This window comes from Meriones unguiculatus, chromosome 8 (assembly GCF_030254825.1).
Source record: "Meriones unguiculatus strain TT.TT164.6M chromosome 8, Bangor_MerUng_6.1, whole genome shotgun sequence".
Lineage (NCBI taxonomy): Eukaryota > Metazoa > Chordata > Mammalia > Rodentia > Muridae > Meriones > Meriones unguiculatus.
In genome coordinates, this window is record NC_083356.1 from 70,010,134 (window position 1) to 70,027,392 (window position 17,259).

Here is a 17,259-nt window from a genome sequence, read left to right on the forward strand (position 1 = left end):
AGACAACAGCTGAGTAAAGATAAGAAAAGTCCTAAAGAGCTCCAACCCATCATGGCTGCCCATTTACAAGGGTGTGCTATCCTGTGCCCTCCTAGGACAGCACCTGGGAGTAGGAGCTGTGACCCTGAAGGCACCACTGGACAGCTGTGATTCCCAAGGCATGTGCCGCCACCACCACAGCCTCTAAGTCATCACACCACAACCGCAGAGCAGCGGTCTCCCTACTGACCAGCCCCCTAAGCTGACCTTCACCTTGTCAGTATGTGGCCACAGCTGTGGCCACAGCCATGGCCACAGTGTGTGGCCATCCCCGTGACACTGATTCCTCTTTGGTGTCCCTCACCAAACAAAATTACACACAGGGAGAGCTCTGTGCAGATCCAGTCTGGTGGCTGGCTGAGCCAGCACACTCACCCTGGTTTCCATCTGGGATGCCAGCTCATGTGCCCTCCTTTTCTGGACTCATACTGATCCTTTCTCTTCCCCCAAATCCAAGCCCTGCAGTGGCTGGTGACCCTCTGATTCCCCCTAGTCCTCCTGCCAGGTAAGCAGGGTTTTATAGTCCGCTACCATCAACCCAGACATCCTAGTGTCCCAATGGCCCTCCTGCTTCAGCCCCAGCCCCCACAGTTTATACCCCACCAAGCAACTAGAACTCTGGTCAAGACATGAGATGGCCGCATCCCTTCTGGGCTTCAGCCTCCACTGGCTCCCACCTCCCTGGGACAAAGCCTATCCCAACATGGGCACCAGCACACGCTCAACTGGTAGAGCAGTCTCACCCGAGGGATTGGCTACTCCAGCCTGGAGCACACCTTACACCACCATAGTGTCACTCCCCTCCCGGCACCCTACCTCAGTACTTGACCTGACACAGACCACATCTGCTTGCTTCTGGGTCTGCAGCCCCTGCAGCTTCAAGCAGCAGCGAAAGAGGAACTGTCACCCACCCTGATCCCCTCAGGGCTATGAGACACTGGCTGTCTCCGCATCTCAACATCTCTGTAGTAAACTAAGCAGACCAGTACTACCGAGCCACTGCTGGGGACAGAGCACTGGGAAACAATGTCATCAGGCCAAAGCTGGGGACTGGGGTGCAGCTCAGAGTGTGAGGCATGGAATTTAAGTTCAGGGGTTAGCAATGTGTCATCCCATTTCCTGAAGTTAGGCTTCTGAAAGCTTTTTACACCCCCACGAGACAGAGCTGCCTGGGAATCCTTTACTTATCTTAAGGTGTTCCATTACTTTTCTTTCCATGAAAATCTCACTGGCCTATGATTGGGCACTGCCTGACATCTCTGCTAACTCTGTGCCCCCAAGACCCATCTCAGGGGCAAAAGGCTAGGGTGAACCTCTGGGGAGTGTCTCTATTGATAACAAAGACTGAGAAGGTATGGGCACATGAAGCATGCCAGTGACGCTTCGGAGACTTTAGGTCATACAAGTGTCCACTCTCACATCCCCTGCAGGGCCTGTGGTCCAGGAGCACGTCCCTGGGACTAGCTGAAACACATACGCCAGGCACAGAGATGAGGGTAAGGAAAGAACTGTATGCATTCATCACCAGGGATTCAGAGAAGACGTAGAGAAGTTCAAAACATGCCTTGCCAACATCTCTCTCTGTCTCTGTCTATAAAATATGTCTTTTGACACGTTCTTCCAATTGGCTCCGGTAATTAATAGACTCTTTGTAGCTATTTTCTCTGAAGGGAAACAGCCCTTCCTAGAGAGAAACCTGGCTCCTAAGACTAAGGAAGTCAAGGAAACACACAAGGCCCAGGAAGTAACAACAACAATAACAAAAAGTCTCTGACAGGAAGCTTCTGAAAGGTAAGATTTTTCAAGGCCCCTTGCCAACATTGCATAAGCAATGACAGGCTAGAGAGATGGCTCAGCATATGCCACCAAGCCTGATGATCTGAGTTTAATCTCCCAGGCCCAAATGGTGAAAAAAGAGCCAACTCCTTGATATATGTGTATATCAACTTGTTGTTTCTTGATATATACACATGTAATAATACTAAATAGTAATAATAATAACAGTAACGGGCTGGAGAGATGGCTCAGTGGTAAAAAGCACTGTCTACTCTTCCAAAGGACCTGGGTTCAGTTCCCAGGACCCACATGGAAGCTCACAACTGTACTGCCAATTCCAAGGGATCTGACACCTTCATACTAATGCACATAAAATTAAAAAAAAATTTTTTTTTAAATAACAGTAACAATGATAATGATAATAAGTAATTTTAATGAATAAATAGTAAAATTGCTGGGGAAAGGCTACTCTCGGACTGGCTGAGCTTTCTGCAAGTGGGACAAAAAGCTCTCCAGAATGAAGCTTTTGAGTCCCACTCATGCTGGGTGGATTTTTCAATGGTCCAGCTGCCCTCAAGTCACCTCTACTCCTGTGAGTAACCCCAATAACGTCTGGGTAGAACAGTTTCTTTCATCTGTCATTGGTGCCTATCTTCGATAAGTAGGCATCTGTCCACATGTCCCCAGGAAAGCTACAAAACAACAATTTTCATTTTGCAAAAGAACTCATGTTTGGAAAGAGAGTGTGAAAAAAGGCTGGTTTGAGAAGAGAGCCACTCTGGGGCAGCTCTGGCCCCCTGAGGACTACACCAGGGTAGTAGTGGTGGCTTTTATCTCCAGACGCTCCTCCCTCTCTTCCTGGACCAGCCACCCTGCTTACTTTTTAAAGCTCAGGATGATTATGAAAGCTTTGACCATAGGCCCCTTACTGAGATGCCTGTGCATGTGTCCAAAACTAAAATTGCTTTGCTCAAATGGGAAAAAAGATAAAACTGTTTCTCTCATTAATCCGTTTTACATCAGTTTAACACTCAGCCACACCAAGTGTTTGTTTTTGTTTTTCTTTCTGTTAGAAGTAGCAGAAACAAAGATGCCCCTCTCCACCTGCTGCTCTGTCCTCCACAGACAGCAAGGGGAGATCCTGGCGGGGAGAGGGGAGGCCCAGACTGCCCTGCAGGAGTCAAACATAGGCCACTCCCCTGGAGAATCCAGAAGGCCAAGGGGGGAGGCCAAGCTGGAGGCAGATCAAAGGCAAGAGAAGGCAGCCGGTGCCTTCAAAAGCTATAGGCCAAATCCACTCATCTCCAGAGAAGACAATGATGCCCCGTTAATTAAGTCAAGTGTCACCCTGCAGCCCCAGGTGCATGGTCCAGCAGGAATCAGCTACAAACAGGAGGCGCAGCTGGGGACTGGCCTTGGCTATCCACACTGGCTGGGATCCCCTCCTTGCCTGGGGGCCAGCTGACATTTTCAGTGTTTGATGATTCAGCAGTGATGGGGGGCCTCCTCTACAGCAACCTCCATGACAGCTCCCTCAGCCCCACCCCCAGCTCAAAACCTCTCTGTCCTCGCCGTAGCCACCTTCACTCAGCCAAGCTGCTCTTTCTACTTTTTAAACTTTTTTATTTTTAAATACATACTTTGGGGGCAGAGGGAGCTCATAGAGATCTGTCTGCCTCTGCCTTCCAAGTGCTGAGATTAAAGGTGTGCACAATTGTGCCTGGTAAAATATTTATTTTTAACTGATATAAAATACATCATAAGAGTACAAGCTTGTGGAACAGCACATAATGTTATCAGTTTACTTTTTCCAATAAGGAGGCTGTTCCTTCTATAATATGAAAGAAAATATCTCCACGGTCAATTCTGGGTGTTAACTTGACGGGATTTATTAGTTACCTAGGAGAAGGGGAAGCAGACACAGGGTGTGCCTGAATGTGGGTGGCGGTATCATACAGTCTGGGAGACAGATGGAGTTAATAGAGAGAGAAAGGGAAGAAAGCCTGCAGCACAGGCATACTCTCTCTGTGTCTCCATCTCTCTGCTCCACCATGCCCTCTCCACCACAACTGGGCTAAAACTTGCAAAATCCTGAGCCAGAGCCGACCCTCCCTCCCCACAGTTGCTTCTCTTGGGGTCTTGGTCACGGTGACCAAAGTCAGACCAGCACTACAAACTCTTATTTATGATAAAATAAAAGTTTCCTTGGCATATAATGTAAATGAAAAATTTAAAGCCCCTTTAAGTCCTGAAGAAGTGTGATCTGTATAAAGTGATGTGGTGGGAAAGTGCTGGGATGCGACTCCTGGTGCTGGGTTCAGAGCAGCAGCGGAAAGTACTACAGGACACGACCCTGTGCAGGCTCTTAACTGGGTGTATGTGGTAAAGGTCTGCCTGGCCCTGGGGAGCAGCCAGGGGTCAGAACAAGCACTCCACTCCACTGCCAAGCTGGCAGAGAAATAACCAGGTCTCCACTTGTGTGTGTTTCGCATGTGTGCACACATGTTGAGGGTGGTGGCACACATCTGTAATAGCTCTGGGATTATACAATTATTATAGGGGCATAAGACTCCCTGGAAGCTCGCAGCCCAGCTAGACATGTTGTATGCAGTGATGAACAAGGAACCATGTCTCAAACACAAGGAAGAAGCCGCCAAAACAGTCTGGCATCTGCACACACAAATAAGGAAGAAGTGCAGGAGGGTGAGGAGTAGGAGGAACACGAGAGTTGGTGCTGACATCAACCTCTTATGTTTCAATCCCTATGATTTTTTTAAACAATCTTTTATACATGAACGCACTCAAATTTTCCTTCCCACATTTTTTTGGGGGGTCTCCTTCCTCGGTTCATCCCCTCTTGTCATTTCCTCCACCTACCCTACCCAATGGAGCTAAAACAGCCATGTTAAAGGTGGGAGAATTATGCCGCTGCCCAAACCCTGACTACTTTTATTGGAGTGTCACTAGCTGGGGCCACAAAGTCCTGGAGAACAGAGCTACAAATCCGATTAATTTCTGCCACAGCCAAACAAAGGCAGGTGTCTTAGCCAGGTGCGACAAGCAGGCAAGGCAGCTACCAGGGCTACCTAAGGTTTGGAACCAGCCTGGGTGGGAGGGTGTGAAGGCGCTGTCCTCTTTCAGTCACCTCTCCTGCAGTCCCCACACAGGTTCCAGCTCAGCCTTTGCAAGCCCTCCTCTCTGTCTGACGTCTACCCACCCTAAACAACCAAAGTCCCAGCATCCCTTGACTTAGTGCAAACCCCACCTTGTATGTGAAGATGTGACCCTCTCTACCCATGCCCACATTTGAGAGCAAAGTGGCTAGCACTACAATGGCCCAGGTGTTATGGATGGAAGATGGGCAGATAGAAGGGTGAACAGACATGTGGGTATAAGGATGACAGAACAAAATGGGATGAAATAGAATGGAAAAGAAGAGACTATCTGGGTAGACAAATGAGAAGGAAAGTGACTGGACTCAGAGATGGCTAGACGTGTGGGAGAATGACCATATGGACAGATGGGTACAGAGTAATCAAAGGTCCTCACCCTGTTCTTTCTCTCTGAAACCACAGCAAATGACAACTTCCAGCTAGAATGGGGTGGGGGTACCTTTTCAAAGTGTACTTGAGAAGAATCTGAGGCTGCTCTTGGGAGAACACATCCTGACCTAGACAGGCAGCGAGAGCAAGCCAGACCCCCCGCCCCCAGAGTGGGTGAGGCCCTCTCTCCAATCAGAACATTCCCGAACACTCCCTTCCTCATGCCCACTTCTGGGAAGCCAAGTTTTCCCTGCACTGACTAGGGGATTAGGCGGATACCCCCACAGGAAGAAAACCACAGCAGACAAGAAATTCCCAGAATCTCAAGTCCAACAGCAGCCCAACCTCCTGAGCAGCATCTAATTCCAGCCCAGCCTTCCTCGGCACCAGCCCCCAGCTTGACCCTCCTGCCTCAGAGAGTGGGCCCTGTTCTAGGGATCCAGTTACTGTACCCCAAGGGGCCGCATCTGACAGCACAGAAGTGTCTTTGGCCAGAGGATAGAGACTTGAGCCCAAACACAAGATGAAGCTCAATCCAGCTTTCAACAACACCATCCTCCCCTCCTTCCTTTCCTGTCTGTCTCCTTCCAAGGTATACAGGGGACACTTGCTCAAGCTGGCCAGTGGCCACTTGTCACAGCCCCAGAAGCAGCTGGGGCTTAACGATTTCTACCCTAGGACTTCTGTGCCCATCTCTGAACAGTGATCTCCACCAAGTGAAAATACACAGTCTGCACTTGTTTGTTAAGACAGTAGCCAGAGAAAGGACCCCAGAGGCAGCCGCCCTCCTTCCATAGCAAGCAACCAGCCTGGGAATACAACTGTGGTTGATTCCACTTGATAGAACCCTCCCTACCAAGAATTCCTCCACCCCAAAATAGAATAACCTCTCTCACCTCTGTAAGCTAGCCAAGTGTAAAGTCGGCATGTGTAAACAAACAACCTTGGCCTGGAGCCAAGCTGCTGCCCTTGACTCTACCATATACCTACCCAAGTGACTACTGGGGAGATGTCATACCTCCCTGCCTCTACCTGGTTCATTCCAGAGGGGGTTGGGGGCTGGAGGAATGAGCCAAGAGCTAGGCTCCCGAGAGTAAAAGATCTGCATTTCCTGCCTTTGTCCACCTGAGCCATACTGCAAAAGGTAGATAGCACAATTGTTTACACTCAATAAATCAGGAAATGTTCCCATACAAGTATTACACTCTCTGACCATCCTTTATGTGGTGGTGTAGGTCACCCTATAATCCCACACTGCTGGGTCTCAGGCCTCAGGCCTTACAGCACCCTGGAGCTCCTGTAGGTAAGAGCCTTCTCCTTAAGCTGCCTGCAGGACCACCCAAGTCTCCTCCCAAGTATAGAGGCCTTGACCTCCAGATGCTCATTCTTCTGTGACAGACTTAAGAAAAATGTAGCCTTGAAACAAATGTAGCCCCAGAAGGCACCAGAGCTTCAGACCAGCACCTGATGTGGGTACAACTTGGTTCATCAGACCATCTCATAACTACTTGACCCAAAATTTGTTCTCATTCACATTCCAGGTGAATGAGACCTGTCTTGAGACAACAGCACTCCCTTTGCATTCTAGTTCTGGTTCAGTGAGAGCATGTACAATGACCTCGAGACTGCATGCTTATCACCAAACCATTGTATGTTGCTTCACCCACAGGTGGCTTGGTCCCTCATGGCCTGGCTGTGCAACAGGCAAGAAAGGATAAGGCTGGGCCTTGAGTCTGCATCCTGCAAATATATGAGACAGCCAGAGAGCTCAGGTGTGCCTAGATGCATCTATTCTGCAAGCAGAAACAACAGCCTCCACATGCAGGGTCCTACAAGGTGACACTTTCAGTGCAGACTGGTCACCTAGTCCCACATTTTGTAGACAACATGACTTTCGGGCCTTGGCTAGGCTTCCACCTTGGACCCTGAAACTTCCTCAAACCACAGGAAAAAGGAACTGGCACTAACCACCATCAGGGTCAGCTCTGCTCTCCCCAGACATGATGTCTGAGAGCCTGGGCTGGGTGAGAACAGAGGCCAGCAGGGGTGACAAAAGCGTGGAGACCACACCTGGGGAGCATGACTGAGCCACAGGTTCCTTTGGCACCATTTGCCAGAGAGAAGGAAGCCAAGCAGAGCTGAAAGGCACACAAGACGCCTGGAGGATGACAACTGCTTCATTACTCAAACAGGCACCTGGGTAGCCACATCCTAATAGGCAGGAAGGCCTTGAAACCCTGGCGTCTTATTAAAAACAGCTCTCCTGCTGAACAGAACCAACTGTCAAAACAAGTCCACAGACAGCTCATGCTCAGTCTCCTCAGCCGACATCCCACCCAGTCCAGACAGTGGGGTGAGTGGTGTAGCCTGCTCCCAGCCATGCCCCCAGCTAGTTCTCGTGTCAGTGGAGAAGGCCAGTGCCACACCATAAAGGCAACAAACAGAGAGCAGGGAGGACAGCAGCTTTGGCCTGGGAAAGCCTGAGTAGCTGCAGCAGAAGACAGCAGGAAGCTGGCCTGAAGAACATTCTCATGTTGAGTTCATAGGTCCAAAGGTGGAGTCAGACTTACAGGAGTTGGGATCCAAGTTCCTAGCCTCAGTGACCTCATCTGGCAAATGGGAGCAAACCATACACTTCCAACAATTAGCAAATGAGGTGATGGTGAGCACTGGCACCATGATCTTGCTGTACGTAGAAGAACCCCAGTGGCAGCCTGGCAGAGAGAACATGAGGGCTCTGCTGAGTGGGGACAGAGTCTGGTAATACAGCAGTTCGGTAACCACACGGCAGGCCTAGGACCAACCACTCTTCAATGAAAGTCAGGCTGGAAGTATAAGAAAGTCTCTGACACCTTTAATGAGACTTAAACATTAGGAAGTGGGGACAATAAGGCAAGGCCACTGCTATAAACCTGACAGTCACTGCCAAAGACCAACATGTGTGGGGGTAGGGAGGATATAAGGGAAGTGGGGTGCAGCTGACTCAAAGCTTCCTGGGGCCAGAGCCAACAGGGTAAGACTCTGGCTGACCCCCAACCCCCACTGGAGCCCTCATGGCCAGTATCTAGGGCCCCACAGGCAGAGGAAGACATCCTGATGTCAGAGGCAGCACAGAAACAGTCAGGCCTCTGCTGTGCTCTGCCCTGCCCTGTCTGGGGAAGCGTGGGGAGGAGCCTCTACTGATAACCAGGGAATGTTGCTTCCAGCATCTAGTACACTGAATTCGGAGCCTCCAGCTCTTCTGAAAGGAAGCCTCCAGCAGGCAGAGGTTTGGTAGGAAGAGGCCAGGGATGGAAGCATGGGCACCCCCCTCAGGTAGGCTCAGTCCCGTAGCCACTCTGTCTTTACATCTGCTCTTTGAGGAAGGATTGATCAGACTCCCAATTCCGTACAATTTCAGTTCACAGTCCAATACTGAGAGGAAGTCCAGGAGGGCACGCAAGCAGCCAGTCACACCATATCCACCATCAAGAGCAGAGAAAAAACAATGCAACCATGCTGCTTGCTTGCTGTGTACGTGCAGCTGGCTTTCTTCGCTCTTAACTGGTTTAGGGCCTGGGGAAAAGCTGGGTCTTCCTTTACCCACTAACAATCCAGACAATCCCCACAGACATTCTCACAAGCCAATCTGATCTAGATAAAGCCTCAGTGAAGGCTTTCTTCCCAGCTAACTCTAGGTTGTACCAAGTGCCCAGTTAAAACCAACCAGCACAGAACTCCATGCTACAAAGCCTCTTTCAGAGACCATGTGCCCAGCCAGGAAAACCCCACTGGCATCTAGCCTGAATGAACTCTTAGGATGCATCCCACAGGAACCAGGCCCTCCTGTACAGGCCTTAGGGAGGCCCCATAGCTCTGCCAACTGTACTTTTCCAGCCTCCAAGCTCAGGTCCCAGCAGTCAACCACCACTGTGGCATGGTCCTTACCCAGGACAAAGTTTGAGCTATCAAAGCTCTGTTGAAGGATCAGTAGCCTCACTCCCTCAAGGCCTCCTAGACTAGGCCTGCAAAGTCTGCTCTGAGTTTGGCAGTGTTGGGCACAGAGTGGACAGTTCTGGGACCAGAGACAATGGGTCCCACCCACAGGAAGAAACAAAAAACAAGGTCTGCCTAGGGTCCGTGACGATGGAGCCCAACCTCTTGGCTTCAGCTAGACTCCCTCAAGCCCCAGGGGTGTCTCTCACAGTCCCAGGCTGCCCCAAGGTCCTTGGGAGCCCCATAGGTTAGCTCTGAACATGAAGCACACACCGGCTTTTCAGAAACAGTGTGTCCCATCCACGTCTCCACAACCACTACTCCTTCCTGCCATGACCCTTGGCCCTGTGGGGCCTGTTTCTTCCTCATGCTCTGGCATCTAGAACAACCTCCCCAACCCAAATCACGTGAGCTAAGGCACAGAGTTGTAGGCACGCCACAGTGAGTGGAACAGCTTTGTCTGGCTTGTGTCAGTGCCTGCCAGAGTCAGAAGGAACAAGACTGAACCCACGGGTCTCAAATTTGCCACAGTCCCCACAACTGTCCAAACAGCTGGCTTCCTTCACAACTGCAGGGAAGCTGACAATATGGACAGGACCAGCTTAGGGAGCTGGGGGTGGGGTACTGTTAGGGTTCTATACTACCAAGTCCCCATGTGACCTCATGCAAGACCCCTTTTTTCTGAGCTGCCATGGGGAATGGAGTGACACAGCAGCTGGAGGCTCTCCTCCATCCCCCAACATCCTGCCAACTGCTGCTGGGAAATGAAGGATCAGCCCAGTGGCCTTGGCCTTGGCAGACTGCCTAGGCCAAAGGACCTTGCCCTTGGGGTTCTGATGTGATCAAGATAAACCAAGGCATGTCCCCTCATTGCATGGCAGGCATCACTAATCAATCACTTTCTGTCCCTGGGCTCAGTTGAGATAGTTGGTGACAGCCTAGAAAACAGACTAATAAAAAGAGCACAAAACCCCAGGGGAAAGCCAGCTGCCCTGACCAGCTTCCTAAGGGCAGCTCTGCCCAGCCAGCCATCACTAAAGTGACCAGCAGAGGTGGAATAAATACCAGAGACTGGGAAGTTTGGTCAGGCCTATAAATGCCAGCCTTGACCAGTCACCAGTGAGATGCAGAGCAGGGACAGCAAGGAGGCACCAGTACAATCCACAGCTTCTCTGTCAATTACAGATCAGGGAGACAGCCTACTTTTTATGAAATCCCAAATATGCAGGATGCCGAGATTACCCCACCCCGCTTAAAGATGGCTGCTTAGGCCTCTGCTGGCAGGGGCAGAAGTATAACTCCAACCATCTGGCATCCAGGGGAGGGTGACATGGGTCCAGGATAATAGGAATGGCTCCTTCATGGGGATGGATGAGGCTCTATCCTATTCTCCAGTGAAAGAGGCCATGACTTCAGGGGAGCAGAGGACACTGCTCTGCAGCCACCATTCATGGTCTTCCCTCTACCCTAGGACCTTACTCCTCTCCTGAGGATGGGTTAACTAGGATCCTTGGCCCAGAGCACAAAGAGGCTGGTGCAAAGCTGTCCCCACCCATAGTAGAGAAACTGAATGCATGGCCTTGCCTTGTGGCCAGGTGTGATATGCTTTGGTAGATAGAAAGTAATCCCTCAAGGCTGAGGGCAGGCCTGGCCTGCCAGCCTCTGCGACACCATCTGAAGTTATCCCTTCTCCTTATTCTGAGTCCTGCCTGCCTGTGGCAGCTCCTTAGGTATGGCAGACTCTGTCTGGGGACATCAAGATCAAGGCTAGATCAAGGCAAAGGACCACCCACGTGGACATGCTGCCATCACCCTTGCTTGTACCACAGCTCAAACCCTTCACTGTGCCTTTCACTGTACTGAAGCACCTTCCTCAGGGTCAGCTGTCACCAGCCCTGGCTGCCACAAACACTTCGGGGTCCTAAAACCAAAAAAAAAACCAAAGCATGCAAACTTGACGCCCTGGGCTCTTCCTTTCCTTTCCTTTCCTCTCTCTTCTGTCCTAATTCAAGCACTGCCCAGTCAGGACCACCAAGTTTCTTTCCCCAAATGTTGCTTTTACCATGAGAAACCATCCCCCTTCCCTCTCAGAATATTCTAGAAGCCAGATGTCCTTCCCTACATGCAGATGTACCGTCAGAGATGCCAGGATAAGCAGGTCCTAGCCTGCCTGAGAGTTCGAGGCAGAGAAGCCCACATGCATCTGTGCACAGGCGTGTGCGTGTGTGTGTGTGTGTGTGTGTGTGTGTGTGTGTGTGTGTGCTCAATCTCCACCCCACCCCTCTGCTGCCCATGGTTTGCTGCATATGACCCTGAAGACCAAGCAAGGGCCAGGACACTACATGAAAGAACTCAGGAAGAGAAGCAAGCAGGCCAGACAGGCCTGGAGCTCCCACCTGCTCTTTCCCCTTAAGCTGTTGCCCCATTGTTACTGATCAATGATGGAGCACATTGCCGACTCAACCAGGGGTTCCATGTGAACTGTACCCCAAACTAGACACATAGCAATCAGAGGTAGCTCTTCTGTCTCCCTCTGTGGGAAAGGGGATCAGCATCTTAATCATCCATGGGAAATCCACTATGCTGCCTCCGCTGAGGTCCTGCAAAGAGGAAAAGCTCTCCTTCAGCAAAGGTGGCCACACAAGTCCAGCTCAACCCTGACAGCAGGTTCACTAGGGCCAGGTGGTCAGGATGCTTGATGTCACCAGGTGGAACAATTAAAGCCATCTTGCTGGCAAAACAAGTAGCTGAGTGATGGAAATTGCCACTTCCCATCCAAATCTCTCTCAGATAGTACAATTACCTGGAATTAGTCAGGCAGAGCCAGCTGGGAAATGGGGTGTCACCCACTGGCTGGACGCCAACAAGAAAGCAGGGACATTGCAAGAGAGAGAGGACTGTAGGAGCTAGCTGCACCAGCTCAGGAGAAATGGCTGGGTTAAAGACTGGGGTCAGAGCAGCACAGGGACTTGGCGTCATGCTAAGACACTGATAGATGGTGGCCCTACCCAGCACATAGTGCTCTGGAGGACACATACTGCAGGGTCCCCAAAGCACATCCAAACCCTTTGTCTGAGAGGTTTTACTCCAGGGGCATCTAGAAGCTTTTGGATTTTAAAAAAGAAGGGCTGTTTGTTTGTTTGACTAATTGATTCAAAGGCAGTTACCCTGAGTTTGCTTTTTTTTTTGTTTTGCTTTTAAATCAAAGTTCATCAGCCTGGCAAGAACTCCTATTTTCTGAACCTTCTCTTCTCACTCTTTGTAGATTAGCCAATCGCATCAGACTGTGAGGTCAAGTACCCTCCAATGGGATAAGAAACAGTCACAACCCATGCCAGGGATAAAAGAGCCCCATTGGCCTTGATGTGTTGCTAGCCCGGTTTGTGTTCTGGCAAACCCTCTTTGAAAAAAGAGTTTCCTTGCCAAGATACTTGCTCTTTGTCTGTGTTCCTCTGTGTGACACTGACATGATTCATTTTTATTTCTAACAAGATGGTTCAAAAGTCCCCAAACAAGCACTGCCATCATCACCTGGGGACGTACTTCCTATCCTCTGAGGTGCCCAATGAGGAAGTAGACCCTAATGGGTGACCTCCTGCCATTGGAGGCATAAAGGCAGCCTTGTTGGGGCAGGAACGGGAGGAAACATCAGCAAGAGGCTGGCTGACATTCACAGGGCCTTTTACCTATGACTGGACCTTTTGAGGGGACTGGCTCTCCCTGTGGAAACCACATCTCAGAGGGCCCGTGGCCTGGGAGCCACAGGTGTCAGGAGCACCCACCGCACCCCAAAAGATGAAAGATCTGACTCTCAAAAGCAGCCAATGACTCACCAGGCATTCGTTTTCATTCCAAATGTTCTGTTGTTCTTAGATTTAGATTTGGGTGTGTCTGTCTGATATGCAGAGAATCTGCTTCATATTGAAGAACTGCTGTTACAGCCCCCAATACCAGGAACATTCTGTTTCTCCCACCCAAACCACAGCCTGACCCCAGCCATGATCTCTGCCTGGCCTACTCATCAGACAGTGCCACTGACGACAGCCCTATTCTAACAGAAAGTAGAAACAACCAACAGGCCTATCCAATGACAAAACAGCCCAGCACACTATGGTCTGTTTGGATGGGAACATTGGGGAGGAGGAAGGAGGCTAGCGAGAAAGCTCAGCAGTTAAGAGCCCTTGTTGCTCTCGCAAAGGACCTGGGTTTGGTTCCCAGCACCCACACTGAGTAGCTCACAGCCTCTGTAACTCCAGTTCCCAGAGAAGTGACACCCTCTTCTGTCCTCCATGGGGACTGCACACATATGGTGGACATATAGAGAGCAGACACTCACACATAAAAACAGACACAAGTATTTTGGGTTTTGTTTTTATTTTTAAGAGTGAGGAACTGGAGAGGTGACTCACCAGTTAAATGCATGTGCTGTTCTTGAAGAAAAACCTAGGTTTGGCTCACAGCACCCACATGGAGGTTCACAACCACCCGTAACCCCTCCACAGGCACACACATGCACATATGCATACATACAGTAAAACAACCATACACATAAAATAAAGCTTAAAAAAAAAAAAAAAAAGACTAGGGACACTCTGACCTTGCCCCTGCCCGAGTAACCATGAAAACAGGGTCCAAATGCCACCCAGTATGTGACTGTAGATACAAAATATTTAGAACATAGAACAGGCCAGGGTGACAAGGGGATGGGGATTCTTGCTTCCTAGACATGAACTGCCTTATGCGGAATTAAAAACATTTTGAAACTAGCACAAGTCTATCTATAGTTGCACAATGTTGTGAATGAAGAAAATGCTACCAAACTGCACTTTAAGAGGATCATGTTACCCAGGTGAGGTAGCACATGCCTGTAATTCCAGCACTGGGAAGGCAGAGGCAGGAAGATCAAGAGTTAGAAGTCATTTTCAACTATATAGTCAGTTAAAGACCAGCCTATGCCACATAAGACTCTGCATCGGGGGGGGGGGGGGGAGGGGGCACCATTTTATGTTGTGTGAATTTTATCTCAACACTTAAGTTAAAGAGAAGGCAGTGTGGTGGGTCTGGCCTGGGACAGTGGTCCAGGATTGGAGGTTGGCTCTGCTCCAAGGAGCAGTCTTCTAAGGGAAAAGCAAGTTCATCCCACAGGCCCTGAGGATCTGCCACAGAGGTGGCCTTCTGTGAGTCCTGGCTGCAGAAACAAGTCACCCCAAATTGCAGGGCATAAAAAAACAGGAGTTTACCACCTTATGGCTCAGGAGGCCACAATCCAAAACAGATCTCCCAGGAGCATCCCTGTGCCCCAGGCCAGACCCTGCATCATCCCAAACTCTACCATCATTCTTGAGTCTGAACATTGCCTCCCTGGATCCCTCTTATCACAAACATTCATTACACCTGCAAAAGCCTCACCTGTAGCGACCTATTTCCCTGCCATATCTACAAAGTGTGTGCCCAGAGATTAGGAGGATATTGGATCTTGAGTTGAGGGCACCATTCAGCCTGTGGGTGTCACTGTGTACCAGGGCCTTCACACCATACAGGCTCAAAGCAATCCCAAGGGTGATGACACTAGCAGTAAGCACATCCTCACCTAACATCACCTAGCTCGAGGAAGCATCCTTCCCCAGCCTTGGCCTTGACCTACAGACAGTTTTGCCCTTTAACAGGTCCTTCCTCCTAGCCATTCTGACCTCAGATTAGAACATCCCCCAAGCTTCAGGTGGGTTCTGGTTTGGACAAAGACTCTTCCACTCGACACTCCTGGGATGCTTCGCCCTTCTTCCTCCTCTACCTCTGTGTCTGATACCCCTACAAAATAGTGTTAGTGTCAGATTAAGTCTCTAATCCATTGCCTATGAGATGTACAATTGAAGCTTTTACAGAAAATCAGCTCATTATACAAAGTGCAAGGGTTGTGAAAAGGATTCTTTTTTTAAACAGCATGCTAGGCTCCCGTCCAGCCATTAGGAATCCAGCCATTAGGAATCCAGAGAGAGTCCTGAGGTAGAGGACTCAGTGTGTGGGATTTCAAACAGGAAAGTGTTTGGCTAAACAAACCCTTCTGCTAATTACTAACACCAGGAAGCTCTTTCAGATGAAGAGATGGGCAGTTATCTTGGGAGGTGCTGGTGGGGCCCTCAGAAAATCCAGGTCTCCATGACAATCTCAACCATGTGGAAGGAGAGAGCAGTCAGACTCAGCATGCTCCGCAACGTCCTGGTCACCTGGGTTTATACAGGGGCAGGGCACAGAAAATGACAGACACCATTTTCTCTAGAATGACCCAGCACTAGTCAGAGCAAGAAGGAGAGGCAAGAAGCATTGAGAAGGCGGAACAGCATCTAGCTGTGAGGATGAGAAGTTGAGAGGGAGGGCTAGGGTTGCTCAAAGCACCACCCTCCATCATTGAGGAGGCTCCTGCCCCATTAAAAACAAATCATTTATTTAGGGGGAGGGATGGGTGTATCATGGTACACACATGGAAGTCAAAGGCCACCTTCTCTCCTTCCATTATGAGGGTCCTGGAATTGAACTCAGGTCCTCGAGCTTCGTGGCAAGTGCTTTTACCCACTGAGTCACCTTGCAGGCCCTCCTCCCTCATTATTGATCACCTGTCCCCAGCACCTCTTCATGCTCTGTTCATAAAAGGGTGACTTCAGTATACTTAGTAGCACAAAGTTATGCTCCAAAACAAGGCTTGGCTCCTGCAAGGTGACTTCTCACCTGTCAACCTTTGTCTGGGAAAGTCCCCTGGCAGACCCTGGGCAGCCCTCCAGGCCTGGGATTAGGGTGAGGCTCTGTGGGTCACACATCAGTTCAGAGGACCAAGACTAAGTGACTGAGGTGCCCCATGACTGACTGCCACCACATACCCATCAGCATGGAGGGTTCCCTACTGGCAGTGCTCTGGCCTACTGTCCAAGTGAACAGCTGGCAAATGGAACACCACGTGTGGGCCTCTGCTAGGGGACGAGCCACCAGTCACTGTCTTCTAGGCTCTGGCCAACTTCCCATATGCCTTCTTCCCTCATCTGCTAACTTGGTTCCTTCAGTGTTACAGACTGTGGCTATGAACTCAAACTCTTCTGTGTCCTGTGAGGCCTCTGGTCAATCGTGAAGGTAAAGAGATGCTTCTAGGCTAACCATGAAGGACACAGCCAGGATGGACAATCTTAACTTCTTTGTTAGCCACCACCAGGGTGCCAAGGCCCAGTGCAAAGCCCCAGGAAAAAGCCATCCAACACTGTCCATGGGACAGCTCAGCCCTCCAGGGTAGGGAACGGCAGGTGGATCACACCCAGGCAGCCTCGGCCCCCAGACTGTCAGCAAACCACACTGACGGCAGGCCACAGCAGCTGCTCTCCCTCCAGTCTGGGGATACTGTAATGAAAAGGGGAAATGGGACACACTTAGGATTCTGTGCAGGGCAAGCATGATGGCTGGAGTCTGGAAGAGAACGTCACTTTGGTCTGTGAATGCACAATGCAGAGTGTGTCGAGCCAGGTGGGATGCACAGCTGTGATGAGGACTGTCGCGGGAACAGGCCAGCATGGCAAAGAACTCACAACTGATCAGTTCCCAAAGCAAAAAGCCCCAAACCATGTATCCCTGTGTCCTGAAATGGCACTGTAGGTGGAGCCTCGTAAGGACTTTACAATGGTAACTTACAGCAGGGCGGGGGTGGGAGCTCGGCAGGCGGGAACTGCTGTGTGAAGCCCAGTGTGCTGAGGGGACACAACTTACTACAACTCTTTGTTTAGTTTTTGCTTAAAGTTTGTTTGTGACAGAGGTCACACAGCCTTGATATAGCCCAGGCTAGCCTCGATGAATCCTAGGCTGGCATTCACTCTTAAACACACTCAGCATCAGGTAGAATATATACCATCACATCAGCTCTTAGCTATTGGTCATTATAACCCTAAAAGCA

General features: G+C 50.2%; 1 protein-coding gene across 5 annotated transcripts in view; it reads right to left on the reverse strand.

The window, feature by feature from the left end:
- Positions 1-17,259, reverse strand: part of Vav2 (vav guanine nucleotide exchange factor 2) — a 161,922-nt gene that overhangs the window by 56,950 nt on the left and 87,713 nt on the right. The window lies entirely within an intron of this gene.